This window comes from Emydura macquarii, unplaced genomic scaffold (genome assembly GCF_026122565.2).
Source record: "Emydura macquarii macquarii isolate MOO-44397 ecotype Brisbane River unplaced genomic scaffold, CSIRO-AGI_Emac_v2 contig_2897, whole genome shotgun sequence".
Classification (NCBI taxonomy): domain Eukaryota; kingdom Metazoa; phylum Chordata; order Testudines; family Chelidae; genus Emydura; species Emydura macquarii.
The window spans coordinates 38,198,918-38,222,121 of NW_027133034.1; the positions used below are offsets into that span (position 1 = coordinate 38,198,918).

General features: G+C 37.7%; 1 long non-coding RNA gene across 1 annotated transcript in view; it reads right to left on the reverse strand.

Moving 5' to 3' along the window:
- Positions 1-215: 215 nt before the first annotated feature.
- Positions 216-23,204, reverse strand: part of LOC137166807 (uncharacterized) — a 152,072-nt gene continuing 129,083 nt past the window's right edge. The window contains exon 4 of the long non-coding RNA XR_010923829.1: positions 216-637. This is a non-coding gene — a long non-coding RNA (uncharacterized lncRNA). The remainder of the gene's footprint in view (positions 638-23,204) is intronic.

The following is a 23,204-nucleotide window of genomic DNA, read 5'->3' on the forward strand; positions in this document are numbered from 1 at the left end:
ATAACCTCTGAGCAGTGATGACACTCCATAACCATCCTGTAATGGAGTTTGGTCTCCTTCTTCTTTATGACACAGCCAACCCCTGCCAAGGAATATGTGTAATATTTTGGTGTACTTACCCACTTTCTAAATCTAGATCCAACTTATTCTGTGTGAGCGAAGAAAATTCAAACTATATTCAGAGAAAAAAATGAAACGTGCTTACTTTGTCGGACTTGGCCACTTGGAAATTAATATTTTTAATATTCGCGTCAGTGGGAATTACAGTTCTGGAAGGCAGGTTAATTAGTTAATATTTGAATGATAAAAAACAGCTCGCAAATTGGTGTCCATCCATATTCTAGGCATCCTGGCGTAATTTAATATGACACTAAAATCTCAAACACAGTGGACTGCTGTTTTCTATACAAAGATACCAGCAGATACAAAAACAGCTCCCACCAAATGCTTCAGAGAAAAGATGGGCCAGGAAGCATGACCTAAAGATCACCAGAGCTGGACTCTGGTGGATCAGGGCAAGGGAGTGGATTCCACAGCTGAGGACGCCTTCAGGAGAATGTCCTGGCAGCAGTTCCCTCTCTCCTTTATATCGATTTAAGTGCCCTCATTTCAGAATTGTGTATGTTCCTGTGGTTTCCTAAAAGGCAAAAAAAAAAGTCTCCCAGAATTCATTCTAAAAATTGTCATTTCAAATCCCTTTCAGGCACTGTGAAGTGATACCTTTCCAAGGACTGGTGGGAAATGTAAATGTTGCCTGGAATTGGTCTGCCTGGCTAGACAGCAGAAAACCAAGAACTGAATCCTGCATTATTCCCCATTTTTGTTCTAGTTTTTAAACATTCTGTCTGACTAGTATTTTAACATACAGACTCCTATACCTGGCTGCCCACAATGATAGCCATTGGATGCTGCAGCACTAAAGAAGCCCTGCTAAAATGTAACCAATCCTATGAAGTCACTAAGATGCTCAGGGAGACACAGCTCTAAAGAGAAATACTCTAATGCAGATTTGTATACATTGCAGCCCACAGTGACAGCCACGGAGCCCTGCCAAATATCTAACCAACCCCATGCTGTCATTAAAACACCCAAGGGGCATTGGCACTGAAGAATATTTCTAGGTTATCTGTGCTGACCTAGTACACTCAAAAGGGTTCCCAACTGGAGCTGAGCAGGCTTGGGATTCTGCTTATGTTCACTGACACTGAGGTCTCTTGAGCACAGAGCAGCAGCAACACTCCAGCAGCCTGACCCACTATAACAATGACCCTTTGCATTGTCAGGAGCATCCATGAAAAGCGTGGCAACCTGCATGCAATGATTGCTCTTTAAAAAAAAAAAAAAACCAACAAAACAAATCAGCTACATTTGTGGTTTCTTAGTGCTCCTTACCAATCGCGCATAATTTTCATGGACAATCGTAATGTTTTTAAGTGATGAGGCAGGGCAGACAGAAACCCCTGTACTGGCAACTAATTCTGTTTTCTTGTTTATTGGTTTGTAAATAGAAAGACGACACAAGGGAAAAACGCAATTTGTGAAATAAGTATCAGGGTTACTCATTTTCATGTAGAAGAGCAATAACATGATCCTAGTTCTCTGATGTGTTTGTAGTTGTGGGAGATTTTTTAATAAGAGTGTAATAGAATGGGAAGATTGTCACCCACTGATTTGCGTTTTTAAATGTAGGGTTTCTACATTAAGCCTACTTTACTGTACATGTGGCTATTTGCAGGATTGGCTCTCTAGCTCATGTGTTTGATGTGTAACCTTGAGGGCTTCCTGTAAGGTAATTATCATGCTGGGATGAGCTAATCTAGCACAGAATACTACACCTGCTTCATTCTGCTAACAAATAGGCCTCTGCCTTCTAAAGACTTCCTGACCTGACTTATTATATCTTTCCCATCAGCAGAAAGACTCATATCATCACTGGGCCAAAGGTGAACTGCCTAGAGACAAAGTTGGAATGAATTTTTTGCAGTCCCATTTCACCAGACATTCAAACCACTTCATTCTGAAGAGTGGAGACCTTTAACTCTGTCACATTTATATATGCTTATAAGGCCAGAGGAAGTGCTTTCTGCAGAACTGCTCCCCATGAATGTATCAAAATAAGTAATCCAGAAGAAAGTGTTTTTGCCTCTCAAACCTTTTGGTTGACAACATTATTACATTAAGAGGAAAGAAATACGGAAGTTGACACTGCTATTGACACTCCTTGTGTTTACTAGCATTTCCAAAGTTGAATATACTTACTGGATGCTAATGCTGTAATACATGCAGGATCATACAAAATTGCAAAATTCAAATCATATTCAGTGATGGGTTATGGGGCGAGGGGCAAAATAAGGAGTTACACTCAGAGATGTGGCTCCTGGTTCAGAAAAATTTTGAGATGTTTTAGCTGATGCCAATTTGCAATTTAAAATGTTGTTTTGTATTTATAGTTTTCTCACTCCCTAAAGCAAAAGAGGCTAATATTCATTTAAAACCCAATAACAATTAAAACATCCAATAACAATTAAAACCTACAATGAACAACTGCTCTAGCTTTGTTTATTGCATGCATAAATAATCATACTTCAATGAACATGTTAGTATCTATGATCACTTCCCAGATGAAGGTTTCCTTGAAACTACTTGCTTTGGCTACTGTAAATGTGACATGAATTACACTCAGGAAAATGTGTCTTACATGCTGGGTTTGAAGTAAATTATTTTTTTCTAATATACCTACACGACTGTCACAAGGAATTACACTACAGATTTACTGATGTTAAGTGTCAATTGTAATTTGGTGACAGCCATTTTAGTGGCTATGCATATTGCTCTGCTAGGACCTGCTTCTCAGTATGGAGGCCACCATATCATTAAAAACCAGTGATCCTTCACTGATGACATAATTTGACTGGCAGAGAGAGGAGCAGTGAGGGGCTTGCTTCCACCTGCACAGAATCTGCTGTATGTCAGAGATGAATTTGCCTTCAAATTAGAAACAGCACAGCAGACTAGTGGCAGTGATTTTGCTTGATTTCTTTTAAGGACTTGCATTGGAATGGTTACTGAGCAGCTCAAAGGAGTCTGCTTTAATATGTCAAACATATATATTATGCAGCCTGTAAACATTTCAAATATTTTTAGCTACAGCATATAGTGAGTTATCTGTGAAATAGTTTCAGCTGAATTGAACCACATGTATTTTTTTCCATACTCATCCATCCATCCATCCTTTTGTCCTTACTTCTACCTTTGGAATAGGTTTTGGGCACTAAATGTATGTGTTAAAAAGGAAAAAAAATGGGTTAATATAAAACCAGTGTTTCAATGCATAAGATAAATCATACAAGCTGTGTAAAAATTTACTGTAAGAGCAGAATCATAATAATACATTCTGAAAATTTTATAAACTGACAATTCGAGTTATGTGTTTTATGCTAATACCTATAGTAGTGGGTTCTAATGAACTGTGATTTACTCATAAACACTAGAAAAAGCTGAAGGTATATTTTATATATAACTATTCACACCCGCACCCCTCCACCATATAAATACACTATGTACTTATACTGTGCAAGAGGAAATAGATTCCAAGACTTTCTTAGCAAATTTAAATCAATATAGCTGCATTCCTTTTTCAGCATTTAAATTAAATTTTTTGCTGCAAGGCGCTGCAAGGAACAAAGAAAAGTACCTTAAAAGAAAGTGTTTCCCTAGTAATTTCACCTCATTTCACACCTATTTGGCAGCTTTTCTTAGCCAATTGGTTTCATTGAAAATGCTGACAATATTCACCTATTAGAATTGTCCCCCTCCATAAGGTGTGTTTTCCCCTTAGAGTCCTTTCATTAACTTTTAACATGGAAAAATTAACTTTTTCCTTAAGACTACCAACATTTTATAGTGTATTTTTTCCTTATTCCTATTTTTACACTGCTTGTTCTATTTTTTTTTTTTTTGGAACAATCTTTACTGAACAATAAACAGCATAAATTATTCAGCCAATTTCAGTCCAGTGGCATAAATCATACTCTAGCAGACATGCTACTTATGACAAATGCTTTGTCTAAGAGAAACATACCACTGAAGGTTTAATCAGAAGCTCTAAACATTTCAGACTTTCTCAATTTTATTCTTGGCAAGAAGCAGAGTTTTTTTGCTATATCTTCCAAGGCTTTGGGAGAATGCTCATTTTTCCCATGAGAATATTGAGGCCATTTTTATCCACTCTAGGAAAGAGGGAGGGCATTAATAAAATAGCACTTTCCTCAAGAAAAACTCAAATGGGATTGGCAAATCTTCTCAGTACTTGAAAGCTTGTTTCAGAGTCAGCCTTGGATATTTTAAGTGCATCCTACATGACGAGACATCAGGACTTACATTCTCTTCCTTTTGAAGGAATAAACAGAGTGTCTCCCACTATAATCTACCATGGGGTAAAAGATTTTTCTCAAATTTTTGGAAAATACTTCTTTTTTAAAAGGAGCCCTCTAAAATCAACATCACATTGCCATTCTATATCCTGAGCATGAACATTTCTCCTTTTATGGACTGATTTAGGTCTACTCAGTAGAACTTTAATCCTCTAGTTGTCCCTTTGATTTCATTGATACAACTTGTGCAATAAGATATTACTCAAAGTGAGTATGAGTGACATGAATGAGCTCATAATTTTTAATATTGATATGATGCTTCCAAGTACTTTAGAATAGTTTTTAACTGCTGTCCTCATCTCTTCATTGTTTTGAAAACTCTTTGAAATGTATTTGTTTCTCAATTAGTTTTGTCCCTTTTCATGTCACTAATATTAGTGTTTTACCCTGGGTTTATAAAAAGTATCGTGGAGCCTTAAAATTTATGGCTGCAGATTTAAATATTTCCAAAATTCATGGATATTCCAATTATGAGATTATAGAGTTGGGTCCATCCCCAGAGTTTATTATGAAGCACTAGTCACTGTGGCTCTGCTTCATTTACTTCATTGATTGTGTGTCAGCAACATCAAAGATGTCAGCTCAGGTCCTGGAATAGGTTTCTGCCTTTTGGTTGGCTGCCTTTGCTACAGACAAGAAAAATATTGTAAAGTGATATTTATGTAAAACAGCAGCTTTAAAAATTTTGGGAAGACAGAATGGTGGGAAAAGATTTGCAGATAAACTGCTGTCACCAAAACAGTAGGGAGCTCGCACATTTTTTGTGAATGCAACAAAAGTGTTGAATATTTTTCAGCAAAGGAACAGAATGTTTTAAAATATATACATATATATATATATATATGTTTATGATCCAGTAGGCCTTCCAATCAGATTACACCACTTTAAAAATAAACTATATATAGGATCAAAGATCTTAACAGTCCCTTTTAAGAAAATGCACTTTTGTTATTATTAGAGTATCACCGAAGTGCACAAAGCTTTACAGAAAAGGGCCAGATTCATCCAAATGTTCATGTCCACTATTTTAATTTCTAATTTTTAATTTAATCACTACTGAGTTAAAGAGGAACATAGGAGTTGCAAGACTGGGTCACACATATTGTCCAGCTCTGTCTCCAACAGTGGCCTGCCTCCGATGCTTTGGAAGAAGGTGCAAGAACATGCCAATAGGCAGATGTAGGATAATCTGTGGTTACAGATTTGCTTAAACCCTAATGCATGAAGTTCAATTTCCTTTCCAAAACACTTTTTGGCATTAACTATTACAACTCTGGATAAAATTATAAGACTTTAAGGCCATAAGATCATGACCACATAGTCTGACCTCCTGCACCTAGCAGGCCCACAGAACCTCACCCATGCACTCCTGCAGTAGGTCCATAACCTCTGTCTGAGTTACTGAAGTCCTCAAATGTTGATTTAAAGACTTCAAGCTATAGAGAATACATATTTCTCTAGTTCACATCAGCAATGTACCTGTGTCCCTTGCTGCAGAGAATGGTGAATCTGCCCTCAGCGTCCCCGGATCTCTGCCAATCTAACCTGAGGGAAAATTCCTTCCCAACCCAAATATGGTGGTCAGTTAGACCCTGGGCATGTGGGCAAGACTCACCAGCCAGACACCTAGGAAAAAATTCTCTATAGTAACCCAAAGCCCTACCCTTCTGGTGTCCCATCTCAGGCTATTGAAAATATTTGCTAATTGCAATCATGGATAGGCCACATGCCATTTCAGGCAAACTTATCATATCATCCCCTCCATAAATGTATCAAGCTCAGTCTTGAAACAAGTTAGGTTATTTTACCCCCTTTAATCCTCTGATGGTTAGAAACCTTCATCTAATTACAAGACTAAAATTGTTGATGGTCATTTTATATCCATTTGTTCATGTGCCAGCAATGATCCTTAACGCCTCTCCAGAAGTTTTGTGTTATCCATAAAAACATCCAATCCCCCACTAAATCGTACTCAGTTCATGGTCTCAACGACATCCTGTGGCAATAAGTTCCACAGTGTAATCCCAAATGGAGTTAAAAAGTATTTCCATTTGACAGTTCACCTTTGTAATATTCATAAGAAAACCTAATAAAAATATAAAGATCCAGTTGTAAGCCTAGGCTCTGTGCTAATACAAATAAATAATAATACTTCCCCATTTTCTCTTACACCCAAGAACAAACATTTATTTTTCAATATAGATTCATTATTCTGAAATAAAAGTAAAAACAAAGAATCTGATACCTCCATGAGAGAAAGCGTGAGAGAGTGAACAAGAGCGCATGCCTAGTGACTTACTCACAAATTCTGAATGTGAACAGAACACTGCCTCACCGTTTCCCCCAGAAGAAGTCCAGGAGAGTCCTCTAAACTTTAAAGGAGTGTAACAAAAACAGTTTCAGTTTCATAGCTGTGTAGGCCAAATTTACTAGATTATGGCTTGATTTGGTCAGTCATGCTCATTTTGAGCAGATCTATACTCCACATAAAGTTCTACTGAAATAATTTGGGACCACTTATGGAGTAGGACACCATCCAATGTGAGGAAGGGTGGAGAAATCTGCCCCTTAGTATGGACTAGAATGCAAAGACAAAATCAGGTACCATCAGGGGAACTGGATGGACTGGTAATGAGATATAGAGCCTTTCACATTTAGGTCAATGGTTTGAATTCCACCCAGATTGGTAGTAATCAAAAATTCTTGCTGACTATTGCTCATTCATTTAAATGAAATGTCTGCCAGCCTGCAGGCTCAACAGAAGAGTGTGGGTGCAGAGGTTTATCCTAAACCTTGGGATCTTGATGGGAAGAGTGCTTGAGCTCAGACATACTGGAGCCTTCTTCCTTGTGACTCAGAAAACATGTGTGTACCTCAGGTGCGAGAAAATTATTTCTCTGCCACTCACTGGCCCCCTGGGGAGGGAGGGTTGAAAGAGCTAATTGGTTCTCCTGACCCTCATCCATTTAAAGCCTCCCTGGGCATCCAGCAGCCATCTTGCCACAATTGCCACTCTTTCTATAGCTGAGGCATTGGTAAGCTGTGTTTGGGCCTGACCAAATAACCTCTTCGGGGATCAGGAAGGATTTTTTTCCCCTTTGAGTGAAATTGGTAGGGTGTTTTTCTCTCCTGACAGCATTATAGGAGCCCAGTTTTAGGTTAAAAGAAATGAGAATAGGATTTTTTTTTAATGTTTGGAAGGAATGTTTAGGTTGAGTGGTTGATTTGGGGCTCTCCTGGAAGCAATCTATTGTACCAACGTCTTGCTTTCTTCTCTTATTTTCTGTGTCATAAATTATAACAGTGTTCCGCATGAAGCTGGCCATGAGGAAGGTGTGGGTGTGACAGTTCTGTGATGCTGATTCTATCCCTCTGTTTCATCTTTAGTTTATATATGGGTGTGCACACAGAGACATGCTCCTTACCGCAAGCCCCACTTCTCTTTTCATGAAATATCCCAAACTTGTTACTTTTCCAAATTTCTGCCATAGTAATTTGCTTTTCCGTAGCACTTATCATCCCACTAGATCCTAAAGCACTGTGCCAACTTAAAACTTAAAAAAACTGATATCCTTTATAATAATCACATCATGCATCACTGAAATACAGCCACCTCTGTGGTGAAACATAGCAGCTGTTTAACTATATACAACTCAAAATGACAGGTTAAGGCAGAAAGCTAAGCAGAATACCAGCTTATCTTATAACAAGCAGGGGAAATGTAGAAGAGAATGTAATTACTCAATTGGCCTGAACTTTGGGATTGGAAAAAAAAAAATCAAACTCTTACAAAGTGTCAGATGATCTTAAATGATGCCCAGATATCACAGTGATGAGTGTGGTCTAAGAATCTAAACAGTGTACACCACAGGTGGTCATGAACTCGATATTATATCTCATTCAAATGTATGTCTGCATTTATTTTTGGTCTTTTTCAGCTTGTTTTCTCATCTGTGAATTATGTTTGGTCCATACATTCCTTTGGAACTAAGGGACGGATCCTCAGCTAGTGTAACTTGGCATAGGGCCATTGAAATCAATGGAGCTGTACCCATAAATATCAGCTGAGGAGCTGCTGCTAATTTTAAGTGTCATTCTTTTGCAGCTTACTTCTGTTAGGGCACAGCACACTGTGTGAACAAACTTCACTCTGTTTTTTGTAGTTAAAAAATGCAAACAAAATTATGGGATGCATTTTGTACTCATGAATGTTAATGACAAAGAGTGTCCAGAGGAAGGAGAAGTGTAGTCCATGCACTTGTTTTATGCCATATACATGTCTGGTCTTTCTTGAATATGGATTCTCACTCATATTGATTTATGCCATGTTGGGGAGGTGGTCAGAAACCAACAACAGTGAGCACTAGAGCCAAGATAAAAAAAAAAAAGCCGAAAGTTAGAGGTGTGAGACCATATTCTGCCTTGCTATCCTACTTTGGTATGGTCATGTAGCTTTGGGAAATTACATGGGAACTATATTACGTTCAGCTGTATATGGCAAAGATTGTTTGTGTGGATTGCAGGGCATGCTACAGTGTAATTTTCTCTGAGGATTTGTCACATAGTTTTCTGTCCATTTTGATTTCTTAAACCTGTTTTTCCACTTAAACCATCACAATATTTGGACCCATCTCTAAGGAAGTGAACTCCACATCTTCTCCCCAGTAAACTTTTAAAAAAGATACTGCCAATGTATTTCTCATAATTTTAAAATATATTTTAAGGTCATTATTATAATAAGAACCTTGACAATGAACTTCGTCCTTTAGCTAATGTCTTTTATTGTGCATACATTGTTTGTAAGTGGAGAGTTAATTGTGAGCATCTGGGAGGTTGGCATTTATTTATTGTATTTTCTATAGCAAAGAGAGAATATTGAAGCCTTTCCTATGGGAAAGTTCACATAAAGACTTGGCAAGTACAGAGAATTTGTATAAGTATAAGAAATCCCTAAAGGAGATTACATTGCAACAGTGTGTCTTTAAATTTGTTTTGCCTGTGTGTATTGAAAAGTGGTAGGTTTGGCTGGTAACTGGACGAATAAGAATGTGAACCCTCATTCAATTCTGTGCACTTGTGATATGACAAAAAACAAGACAAATATACTGTAACAGTCAATGTTAGTTTTATGAAAAGGAGAGGCCAAGTTTCTGAAATTGAAGGTTGAACTACCGCTAAAGCTACAATTGAAATTAATCTTTTCTTTATTGAGGAGGAAAGCTGTGTCTTTTAAAGCCTCTGTGTAGAAAAATCTCCAGCAAATATTTAATCACTCACCGAAGTGTCATAGTGAGATTGAAGATCTTATACTTCAGTAGCAAGAGCTCAGCAAAAGAAAATCCAACCTCATGACTGCTGTACATCAGTAAATAAGTAATATACACTTTGTGTAGACACGGTGGTGACATTGCACATTTGTGTCCACTGTAGATTCTATCAAAGAGGTACAGTCATTCTGGAAGAATCTGTGAACTCTTAGCACCATGGTATCAGGAGTACTGTGGATAGGGTGGGGGTTTGTCAGCCTTCTAAACACTTTCTGAAATGGTAGATGACTTGCCTAATGCCAGAGGAATCAGTGACAAAGTGAGGTAGAATTATGTAGTAGGATCAGTGATCAGGACATAAGTTATCATTAGGCTTGGAAGGACTAGATTTTTATTAGTAAATGTCAATTTCACTGTACACGCACAAACCGATGGAAAAAAAAATTTCCATTGATGATGATAAAAATTTACAGATAGAAAAAGTAAGAAAAATGCTGCTTGAGAACTCATGAAAGTAAAAATCTACTGATTCAGACTTCTGAATTAGGCTTGTTAAAATGGACTAGTGAAAGTCACAGACATGATTTGTTGATTTAAGGATATTAGTTTGTATGTTTTGATTTGTGATGCTGACAATTTGTGTTTTAATGGTTTATAAAGCTTTGACTTTTTCAGTTTCAATGTCGGTCATTAAATTAAATTGTCTAACTCCACCTGCCCCCAATTTTCTGAAACTGAAAAATTTAAATAGATAAAAACATTTTAAAATGCTTAAAAATAAACATGGGTATTATCCATCAAAATTATATATTTTTTATATATATATTTATATATATATATGAACTTTGCCTAGCTTAGTTATGTGAGGGATAATCTTTCAGGTAGTGATATGATGACACTCCTGAGAACCCAGAATTCCCATGTTCACTTCCTGGCTTTGAGAAAGACTTTGTGGCCTTGGGCAAGTCACTTAGCATTTCAGCCTCCGTGTTCCCATGAGTACAATAGGGAATAATACTTAAATATCTCACAGACATGTGGCAAAGATAGTTAATGTTTGTAAAGTGCATCAGATGATGTAAAATACAACAAAAACATACCATTGCCAGGAAAAACATCACAGAGCATGTTCTTGGATATGCAGCTATTTTATATAAGTTTTGCATTTTAAGTAAAATATATGCAGTACATGAACTGCATCTTGCAGAAGACAAACAATGTGATGTCAAATTTACCCCGGAATTTTGCCAGAGGAAGATGGCATAAATCCTGTCACAGAGCTGCTGAGACAGAAAGTCCTAAAGGGTAACGTTGTCGCTCCTTAAGTGCATCCCCTTTGTGAAGGGGTTAACTCACTGCTAGCTCATCCTTCTGGCTGGAAGCAGCATAGCAGCTCTCTTCCTGTTGGGTACCGCCTACTGACAGTTCCTCCAGGCCTACAGTGATCTGTCTCTTCCTGCGATTTAGCCCTCCTGCCAGGTCACTTTAAAGTCTCTCCCCTTCCAGTGTAGCCAGCTAAGAAAAACAAGGGGAATTAATGAAAATAAACTAAATGTACAGGTAATAAAGGGGAATGGTTCCCTCTCAACATGTGCCAGCATCTGACCCTCCCTTTCCTCAGGGAGGGCCATCAGGCAGCGGTCATCTGGGGAGCTCCTGCCTTTAGTCAACACTCTCTTCAGGAGCTGAGTGCTGAATGTTTGCTCTCCTCTCTGGTCTGCCTTTAACTTTGCTGGACTTCTCCTGCTTAAGATCCTCCCTCCAGGCCTGACATTTCTCACAGGTGTGATGAGGCAGAGCCAATGGAGGCCACATGAACTCATGAACCCCATGTTGTACAGTGTTATACATCATACCCTCCAATTTGCAAATTAAATCTCTGGAGGAAACATTCAAGAGAAGATGGCATTGATGACATTGCCTGGTCTCCCCCTCTGGATGAATCTCCCCTGGGAAAGTAGGGGGCCAGGTTGGCAAGGGGAGGTGTAATCAACACCTATCTACTTTCGCTTCAGTGAATCTAGCCCATGAGCTAGAAGTCTGAGTAAAGGGGTTCAGCCACAAAACTAGTTTCGATTAAAAATGAACTAATCACTGAAAGTAGAAATGAAAAAGATCAGTTAGATCAGCCAGTTCCTCTCCCTGCTAATGCAGGATTGTTTCCTAATAGCCAGGGAACATTTTCCAGTCTTTGAACCAACACAGAATTTAGACGCCCCAAAGGATAGGTGTCTCTATCAGCTCTCTACAGCCAAATACATCTTGTATCAGATATGAAAGTCTAAATTTTCCTTTTATTTTTAAATGTCCTCCCTGTTACCTCTAGTTACACAATTGTGTACTCTACATAAAGAATTTCTTACAAAATTATTGGATGTTCAAATATTGTAGACAGTTAACATGTCTCCCCTTAAACAATTCTTTGGTAAAATACATTTATTTAGTCGCTTTAATCAAAATGTTTTGGAGAAAAAGAGCATGTAATACTCAGTCTTTGGAATTTTTTTTTGGATAAATGGTGACATTTCTGTAATATTTTCCTAAATAAAGAATGTATAGTCTTTCATAAAATGTGATGTTGCTTTTCTAAAGTTGGGTTTGCATATGTTCCCTGTATTTTAATACTTACTCACTTTGCATTTAGCGTGATGTGCTCTTTTGTGATGAAACTTGGAAGTTTTAGTTTGAAAAATGAAGTGTCTTATAGATAGTACAGACTAAGCAATTTTAGCTATGGCAGAGCAATAAAAAACATTCTTGCCATGGATTCATTGAAGGTGCAAGGACGGGTATTAACCTTGGTAGGGTCTTTCATAGCATTTATTTTAAAAAAAAAGCTAGGAAAGGCATTAGTATTTAAATTCTTTTGGTCTGTCTTTTGAGGAAGTAAAATTATAAACATAGGAGAGTAAGAAATAATAAAATACTCACAGAATTAACCATCAGAGAATGTATTTTAAATCACAATACTAAAATAGTCAACTAAATGGCAATTTACATATCTTCAAGAACAGGATTCTCTGTTCAGTTTTAGCTAAACAAAGATATATACTGTATATATGCAATTCCTTAATTCTGATGGTCTTCTAAGATGGTACAGGGTGCAACAGGCAAAGGATTCAGAAAGAGAAATAAACATTTGACATTGTTGGGACTAAACAAATAATTATTATACAAGGCATGAATGCTGCAGAATTAAGAATGAAATTCACTGAAAATATCAAACAAGGGATGCAGAAAATCTTTAAAGATCCCAGAAAGCCAAATCCTGTTTATTCTGATCAGACAGGTAGGCCCACTGAAATCAATGAGACTATTCCCAGGAGTAATGAAAAAAAGGATTTGGCCCATACACTTTGTTTAATAATGAGCTGAACTCTGCTTATGTAGAAAAGGCAAACAGGAACACTGAAGAGAATCGATCCACTACAGACATACATAAGCTATGTTTCCCCTCTGCCCCACTCCTAATATAATTATTTGGTTTTTTACTTTGCACAAAAATATATAGAGCTTAACAATGAATTGCTTGCACTAGTGGTGAATGCTGGCTATGAAGTTTATTAGTGTAAACAAGGCCTTTGAGGCCGGTATTTCCCAAGTGATAAAAATCTAACAACAATTATGGCCACCGTTTTGGATTTATTTTAGATAGTCCAAATTCTTTCTTCATCCCACTTCTAGACTCGATGTACAATATTTAGGGCTTGGCCAGGAGCCACAGATATCATTATTCTTGTTACAGTGCAGAGCAGTTCTGTGCAACAAGCTGTCTGCAAGTCAGTGCAACTTCTTAAATACCCATCGGATGGAGAAAGGAAAAGTAAATGAATTATTCATTAGAAAAGTTTGGTAATCAAAGACTCAGAGGTTTTATTAAACAAGAACAAAGCTCTTGGTATCAATTAAAAGCATTGCTGGCGTTAAGTAAACTCTTAACAAAAGAGGAGAGATGAAGCTGTTTCTATTCTATCCTATAGTGCATGGTGCTTTCATGATGGGTATACTTAGGCCTTTATTCTACAAGCTGCTCTACGTGGGTGGACCCTTGAGCCCCTGTAGACCCCATGGACTTCAGACTGCAGAATGAGAGCCTCTCTCTGATTTTCTCAGGCTTAGTACACACTTACTGGGAAATTCAGCGGCAGTCGACTTCCTAACTTACCTTTAGCGCACCATCTCCACTGCGCTGTGCTAATGGGAAATGCGTTCCCATCGATGCTGCGCTACGCCTTTTGAGGAGGTGAGTTAATTGAATCAACTTCCAGATCGATTGAGCAGGTCTTCACTGCCTCTCAGTCGATCTGGATAGATCGATCTGTCGGCCGTGAATTTGCCGCCATCAGTGTATACATGCCCTCAGTAACTCACAAATTCTAATCTGGGAACAGAGCAACTCCCCATTCCAAAACTCTCAGTCACTCCCCAGCATAGAGGCAACTAACAGCAAAAGCAAACCATTTTCAGACTACATAAGTATGTATCACTCAGTCACTACGCTACAAAATGCTTTTCTTAATTTGAAAAATCCAATTAAATTGAACAGGAGTATTTTAAAATTTTAAACCAGGAAGAATAATTTACAAATTTAGTGTGCATTTTGTGCATATATGTGCAGGTGCCTAAGAGTTAGAGAAGTAATAGGCTAGTTTACAGCTATACATAGGAACTTCTCCAACTGCACTGAATTATTGGTTTCTGAAGGAAATAATATTATCAGGTCACCATAATGCGAAGCACTATTACATTCTAGCTGATAATTTCTGAAAAGTGCTTACTTTTGAAATAAAAAAGTAAGAGAAAAAATCCAGCAAGTGCTGACTAAAAAAAAATATTTATATTTATATTAAACCCCTCAGCTAGATTCTCAGACACATCACTGCTTAAAATGCAGTCACCTGACAAAAACAGTTCTAATTATTACCCCCTTGGGCTAACATTTTTCAGAGTGACTGGCTAAAATGCACTCCAGCTCATAATTTTTATCTCTGACAGAGGAAGACATAACCTAGTTTCCTCTAATGCAAAAGTCTCTAATCTAGAGGGCAAGACCCTGTTCTGTATAACACTGAAAGGAGAAAATGCAATTTGAGCACAAGGAAATTGCACAATACTTTGATAGTTCTGCCATTCTCATTTTTTCCCAGGTTTAAATGTCTTGTTTTATTTTATACTAAATTATGACCTGGCTAAAATATGCATATAACTTTACACTATAAAAGTAAAGGATACAGAAATACCATGAAACTTTTAAGTTATGTTTTAGCTATAAAACTTCAACATTACTATGCTTTGTACAAGAATATTTTTCATAATTGGTAGTTCTTGTTTTAGCAAATGGCACTTGTACACAATAAATCTGAATCACCACTGTATTAATCCTGTTCTATGTCAGTGGAACTCAGCTGATTTCCATCTGGTGTAATGTAGTGACGAATCAGGCTCCCAAGGTTTGAGAACAAGCATGATTTTCGATGGATTTCATCTCAGTATCATTTTTTTACAGTGTATTTTTCACCAGTGAAAAGAAATATCCACATTTCAGTTCTCATGAACAATGCAGGGGGCAAAAATTAGCATCTTGGATAAATAGCTATTGGATATTATACATGAAATCAGATTGTTAGATGCTTAACTACAAATATTTGCACTGGAGGCCACTTGCCATTATCTGGGTCTCTATGTTTGAGTACTTTGTTAAAACTAACTGCTAACAAACACAATGCTGAATGCATCATATTCAGAAGCTCAGAACAGAAGGATTCCTGGCATTGCTAAGAGAGGTGAATTAACCTCAAATATTTCTGGTTCAGTTTATGTAGGCAGCAGCTGAATAATAAATTGACCTGAAGCTGATAAGTCAAAAATGTTGATGAAGTTTCAAGGAAGTGAGTCAAGAGTCTTGGAAGAGATGATTCTTCTTTTGGACTTATTAACAATTTTTATTTCTTCCAATTTAAGTATCCATCCTCTCCCTTGCAGCCTGACAGCTGCTGCTTAACACCTTTCTTCCAGCTGGGAGGGCAGCTGGATAAATGCGTTTGTAACTAATGCCAGTATGGCTGTTTAGTGAACAACTGGGACATCAGTTTCCTTCTGAAGTCTGCATATGTCACCTTCACGTCTCATTCATCTTCCATCATTCCAGGGAATATCTGAGGAATAGTTAGTAGCAGGCAGTAGGTTATGAAAGAACAGTCCAAATGAGTGAGAATGAAAGCGGTATTCTATTACAAATAACCTGCTTCTATGTTTATATTCAAAACCATCTTCTTGAAGACATGAGTTTGCATATTCAAGGAAATAAACTGTAGACATGAAACAACTCAGAAGAGAAAGGAAAAAAATAAATGTAGCATTTGGGCCCATTTTGTTGTAAATGATTAATGCCCACGAGAGTTTTATATGAATTACAGTACTCATGTTGGCTGGTCAGCAGTGGAGACTGAAGTGCTTTGTTTTTTCACAGAACAGATATAGATAGAGTAATGACAGTGCACAGTACACTGCAATGTTCACAGGAAAGTTTAAACCACATGAAACTCACCAGAGCTCAGATCCTGCAAACAGAATTGATAGTGCGAACTCCTGTGCCCATGTGCACATCTATGTCCAGGATCAAGGTCCACATTAGTAGGAAAGATCTAAACCAGCAGGCTTTTTATTTGAATTTTTTAAAGCCTCCACCCTTGTTAGTTGAAATTCAAAAGATTATTTGGAAAGTGGCAAATTTCTATGGGTGAATTGTGTTGGTTGTCTTGAATTCGATTTGGAATGTAATAGTGGGATGGTTACATAAGGTCATGTAATGTAAGCCACATGGTGGCAGGGACTGGTTCCTGATTGGGAAAGTTTACTCTCTGCCATCAGGAGAGATAGCAAAGATGTCAGTTATTGATCAGGACTTGCAGAAAAGGGGGTATATTTAGTTGGGTCTTAATTCCAGTTTCCAAAACACAATGCTCTCTCACCAAATGTTACAAATTTTATAAGTTTTCACTATACTTTAGGGAAGGCTAAAAGGAAGCTATTTATAAGCTATCGTCAAATATCCCACTAATATTAATTCATGTCTAAGCTACATTACTTTTTGTGCAGCCCACTTTTCTCTGCCTGTCAGTTAGGTCTTAACTTCACGGAAACATCAGCAGAGGCCTAAGATATTTTCCTTCCTAAACAGGCCTGGCAGTGCTAATTGCATCTCCAAGTATTATAATTACCTCACGAAAGTGCCTTAGCTCTGATCTGGAGGGATCACTTGTACAGGTGAAAAAGCTGTTTATTCAATCCTTGGGCCCCTGCTTGGACTGGCAACAAAATGTCAGTTGTGATGTTGAATATCATGATGCAGGAGACCACCGGCTCATTTAAAACATTATAGGCTACTGAGAAGCCATAAATGTTAATAACTTTTAGTCACTGCTGAGTAGGTGAGATTCAGCTGTAAGAGAAAAGCTCCATATCTACTATCAATTCACTGGGACAACTACCCTTTTGTGGTTTGATTTCAAAATGGTACATTTTTTAGTATAGGTTAAATGACACTATTTTGTTTTGGCTTTCCTTTGCCTTTAAAAGAAATAGAGGGTAAATATAGAAAGATCCCCATTACTTGAGACATTTAAATCTAGAATGGCTAATGCACCAGTAAACATACTTTAGGGAATAATCCTACAGTGATGCACTAGATGATCTATAGGTTATTTCTGACTCTACTTTCTAGAATTCATACATTAGGGAGGTTTTTACTTCCATGACAGTGACCAATGAGTAGGTTCATTAGGATTTCACTCACCCCCTCATTCAACACACTGTCAGGTTTCTCACATTTTTAGATACCATGGCCATCTATGTGCTTCAGATTCAGCAGAGCTGCATCACAGACAAGAAACCCAAGCTGAGAAGGTGGATAGCTACCTATAAGATTATAATGTAGTTCTGTTACAACCATTGGGAGCAATTTGTAAATACTGCTATCCACACTCCTCCCTCTCTCTGACAATATAATATCAATCTGACTAGGATCCTAAGCCTGGTGGCCTATGGCACAAAATGTAAGGTGGACTTGAACCTGGATTTTCTGCATGGCACTCTGTTGCACAGCTAAATAAGTATTTTCTCAATCATCTTTAGTTTTCATAGCTTTTACAAGACTATTGTCAGTGACTGCAACATGGCCAAGTGGTTAGAGCAAGAGCAGTAGACAGGGACTGGACCAAGGGTCAGTGCCAGAGGCCAGGTGCCAGAGCCAAGGACACAGCCAAAGACAATAATTGGAGCCCAAGGGTAGGACCAGTTTATCTGGGGTGAGGCAAGGCAGGAGCAAGGTCAGGAACGAGCAGGTGCAGGAACCTGTGGGTGAGTGCTTTGAGCACTGACCTGCAGCTGCTGCTGCTGCGCTTAAGAGCCGGTCTGCTGACTCTTCCAACCAGTCAGGCAGCATAGCCAACCAGACAGCCTGCTACAGGCCTACTACAGGCTCGTTAGATTGCCCAGAGACTGGCTCTGCTTCTAGACAACTCTTTTCCATGTAAAATGGCCATGTAAATAATTCTTTTGATTGAATTTGATTGAAGGATTTAAGAAACTATGTCACAGGTAAAGAAATGGGCCAGGAATTAAATCCATGACTTGGAAGCTATTAGCATCCCTCAATAATCTTAATTATTCACAAGTATACTGACAATTGGTAAGGTCCATTTTATGTTCATATTTCCCCTGGGAGTGTAGCTTCTTATGCTACTAGGAACCATGATTCTTTAGATGGGGACTGGCACTGTTTCTGAAGTAGGTCAGGTAGCCCAACCCTCCACCTTCCCTATGATGCTCTAAAAATCCTCCAGTTTTAATGTGACTGAGGTTTACTGAACAAGTTGAGCTCATTTCTAGGACTATCACGGAAAGACATTTTGAATCGTTTTGTTTTTTTGAATTGGTAGAACATTTTTTGGTCACTTCGACACAGAAGAACGGACTGCGCTGGAACAAGCGCAAGTTTGCAAAATCACTGACTGATCTAGCAAATGTGAGTTAAGTGTAACGTTCCTCTGTAGTACATTACAAAACCTGGAGCCTGTAGCAGCACGAGGAAAAATGCTTTTTTGTCTGTGCTCAAAGGTAGAGAGAGGATATTTTAGCGCTGAGAGTACTGAATAAGAGTAATTCCCATTTAGAGAAAGCAATAAACTAAATGTCACTTCACTAAGAGAGAGATTCTAAATATGAACCAACAAGAGTTTTGCTTATGGAACAAAAGTAGAATATGAGTCTAATCCTGCTTTAGTCAAAGTGAATGGCGACACTCATGTAATGTTCCTATGGGAACAGATGGATTTCATTCTGTATAAATCAATAATTCAAAAACACAGACCAAGGTGCTATGGACCATATAAATAGATGCAGATAAAGAGTACTGCACCTGTCAATAGCAAAAATGGTGCATCACAATGGGTTTTTGTTTGGTTTTGATTTTGACTGCAGAAAAAAGGAGGACATCAGAATGGCATTTGAACCTCCCTCGGTGAAATTCACTTCTGGCAAAAGGCACCACATAAATCCTATTTTAAAGAAATAGAAAAGGGAAACGTGATTTTGAAAACCTATCAGGTTATGTGAAACAAATGTAAATTCCACAGGAATAACAAAAAAACAAATCACGTCTTCATTCCATTTTAATGGGACCCATGTTCACCGGACTAAAAGCAGCCTTTCTAGTCAATGGAGCTACTTGTGATGTAAGTGAGATTAAGGGTGATTGGATATTCTGTTAAATACTAATGGTGAAATCCTGGGCCCACTGAAGTCAATGCGAGTTTTGCAGTTGACTTCAATAAGGCTAGGATTTCATCCTAGGGGTAACTATTGACAAAAAAAGTTTAATTTTTGTATTAAATTTTGTTGGTAAGGAATTCATCATCAATTGTAAGGTTAACTGTTCTCATGACTTTCTAAAAAAAGACACTGTGACCCGTCCGTGCCTAGAGTAGCCACGTGAAATGCCAAGGTCAGGGCACGCTGTAAACGGAGAGAAAATTCTCCCAGCACTGGTGGGTGACACTGAAGTCAGACTTCCCAACCAGCCACAAACAGTGCTTCTGATTCCCCACACTGGTTATCAAGAAGCCAAAATAAAAATATACACAGCCCCCTTTACTGTCTGTGACTTTCCAGTCTGTGGCTCCCAATCGGCCACTAGGTCCAGTAAAGAGATCAGTTATTTAAAACTCTATGCTCTTTACCACAAAGGTTTCTCCTGACCCCAAAGGGTCAGCCACAGTACCAGATCAATATAAGTTTGGATCTTACCAAAATACCACGCTGCCAGCCAATCCTTTAGTAACTAAAGGTTTATTATAAAAAGAAAGAAACAAACTATAGGAGAAATGTTAAAGGATTAAAACAATCAGATACGTATATGGACTTTCAAATCATTTGCATATCAGGTTTCTAGAAAAATTGTGGAGTTTGCAGGTTTGTATAGTCCCTCTGGTATACATCCAGTACCTGGATGGGTTTCAGTCCTTTGTTTCACAGCTTCAGTTCAGTTGTAGATGAGTTGATCCAGAGGTAGATAGGTAGTGAAGGCAGACTAAAGACAAAATGGATGTTGTGCAGCTGTCTTTTATGTCCTTTGGCTTTTTCCATGTTGCTTGTGGAAATTTACAGGAATAATATGGAGTCCAGGGTCACATGAGTAAGTCCTGGTGACTCATCAGGTATATCCCTGGCTTCTCCCCCTGGGCCCCTTGTACCTGTGAATTTCTTAATGGGCCTTTAAGCAGGCTATTGCTGCAGCCATCCTGTCTGGGGTGTCGCCCAGACACAGCACAATTTGAAATACAGATATGTTAACCATATCCATAACTTCCATTACACATATAACACATGAACATAAACATCATCGTCTTACTTAACACATTATAGCCTTTGTAACAGTACCTGACACGGCATATCTCATATGAATTATTATGATTTTGACATGTTGATGTTAAATAATATAATAAATGTGTCCTCGTGTCCCCCCCCCAATCCAGCCAGCGTGACAGACACATTGAATACATTTCCCAGATCTGAAGAGGTCTCTCTAACTCAAAAGCTTGTCTCTCTCTCACCAACAACATTTGGTCCAATAAAAGATAATATCTATCTAAAATATTGTCTATCTAAAATAAATTAGCATGTTTCATCATTGACTTAAATTGGGAACAGGAAAGATCCCAGCTTTGGCATAATTCACTACATCACCTGAATACTTTAACCATCTAAGCCTTCCTAATGTACATGGTGGCCAGAAGCACATTCAGACACTGAAAAAAGAAACACTATTTCAGGTTCAAACATCTGCTGGAAACAGTACAAAATATACAAAATGCCAATTTTCCTAGTGAATTCTCAATTTCAGCTGTACTGCTTATGAACTGTAACCTCTGTTTGGTGATTTTCAGCCTGATATATAATGAAATTCACAGTTACAAATTTTTGTATTCAAAAGTAGGGTACTGTTAGAAACTGAAAAATGAAAGCAGTAACAGTTCATAGGCATAGCATTATAAAATTATCATATTTCTGCAGTAGACTTACTGATTTCATTACCCTTCCTTTAACCACTTATCTGCTTTGCTTGAGTGTGATTTACATGCATGTAACAAAAGATATTTTGTGTTATATTTATTTACTAGATACATTGTTATAAAAAGAGGACCCCCCCCAAAAAAAAAACAAAAAACCCCCCAAAAAACAAGCAAGCAAATAAAGAAACAATAAACACAACCCAGCACTAGTTAAGGGCATGATTTTACAAATCCTTACTCAACTGTGTAATCCTTATTTAGGGGAGTAGTCTAAAGAGTTTTCATAATCGGAAGCATAGCTGGGTATTTATGTTTTATATTCACTTCTGTATAGACCACATTAAACGTTCTGAAGTGATTTTACACTGCAATCTTGTGGACTGCAATTTTTGAGCAATCCCCATTAAATAAACCAAAACAGAATGCAGAAAGTGTAAGATTCCAACACATTCTCAAAAGATCAGAGTACCGCTGTGCATTCTTGTTCACTTTAAATAAACTAAACTCCAGTTAGTATACCCTCCCCTAATGGGGACCCCCACTGGGGACATTGTTAGATTACTACCATTGACAATAAGTACAGCTGGATGTGTAAACAAGGCCATAATCCGTCTGAAAGAACTCTCACAGTTTGGCAGAGCTCACAATGTTGTTAACATATTGTGCCAAAGCAATAAGAAAGCCATCATTTTTAAGTTTATTCATGGACTCATATTAATCAAGAAATTTTCCAGAAATTACTTCTAAACGACAAACCTTCCAGAAATTTACCATTTGGAAAGAAGGTTTCCAGATGACTTTCTGCTTATCTGCAACATGTTCCCCAAAATAAATCACTGTTTAGTCCAAGTTCAACTGAGACAGAAAACACATTGCTGCTGTAGTGTAAGGGAGATTCTCTTTTGATCACTCTCTAATTCTTGTAAAGCTAGTCAGTTTTGGGGTCATAGTTCCTTATTAGAGAGGAGATAGCCAGTGCCATCTAGCTTGGTTTTCTGGCAATAAATTTAAAGCATTAAAAGTTATGAATTCAAAACAATAACCATATGTGCAGGCAGTATTACCAAGTTAGCTACCCTAAGGAAAGAACGTGTGTTTTGCAAGTATTATAATTCAGTTGCTGATTTTTATTGACCTGCTTTATAACCATTCAAAAGCTTTCCTAGGTTTTAGATACAAGTGATCTAAATTGATAAAATTGTGAGATTAAAAAGTCTAATTTTGAACAGGGTGAAAAAACGACACCTTGATTTTAAAAATCTGGCCCTAGAAGTTAAGGCTAGAATTGTTCTGAAACTTTGTCTTATTAGGATTTTTTAAAATTAATTAAAGACACAGCAGAGACAAGAATGGGTGCGACCTTGACCTTTGGCAATTTTTATTATAAATTAATATTAGGGAAACTTACCATAGGGGTTTTGCATTTTTTTAAAATAAAAGTTTTGTGGAAGGTTATTTTTAAATTGTGTCATGTTCTCAGTATATTGTAATGGCTCGATCAGGAAATTATTTATATATGTAGTATCTGTGAATGTATATTTTAACGCAGATCATTTAGATGACATTTTAATATAACTGCAACCAAGGAAACCATTCTTGTCTATCTGCTGAATTCATATTTAAAGATAAATATTTAAAAAAATAGTTTTTACTTTTGTCCATGATTGTTTCTTTGGAGCCAGTGAGGTTCTTTCAAAATCTATTGTATATTTAGTGCACCCAGTGCATTATGTATCCCACAGAACTATGGAAAAGATCCAGCACAAATTGTCAGTGGCCTTTGGAGCCTCCCAAACCTTGAGAGGTTGCAGTTATTGATCTTGTGGCAAGCTGACCTATTCAGAGGAAAGTTCAAAAGCCACCTGCTCTGATGCCCACACTTTCAGAGCTGTCTAGGAAGTGGGAAATTCACAGTGAGTGCTCTCAGCATCTTT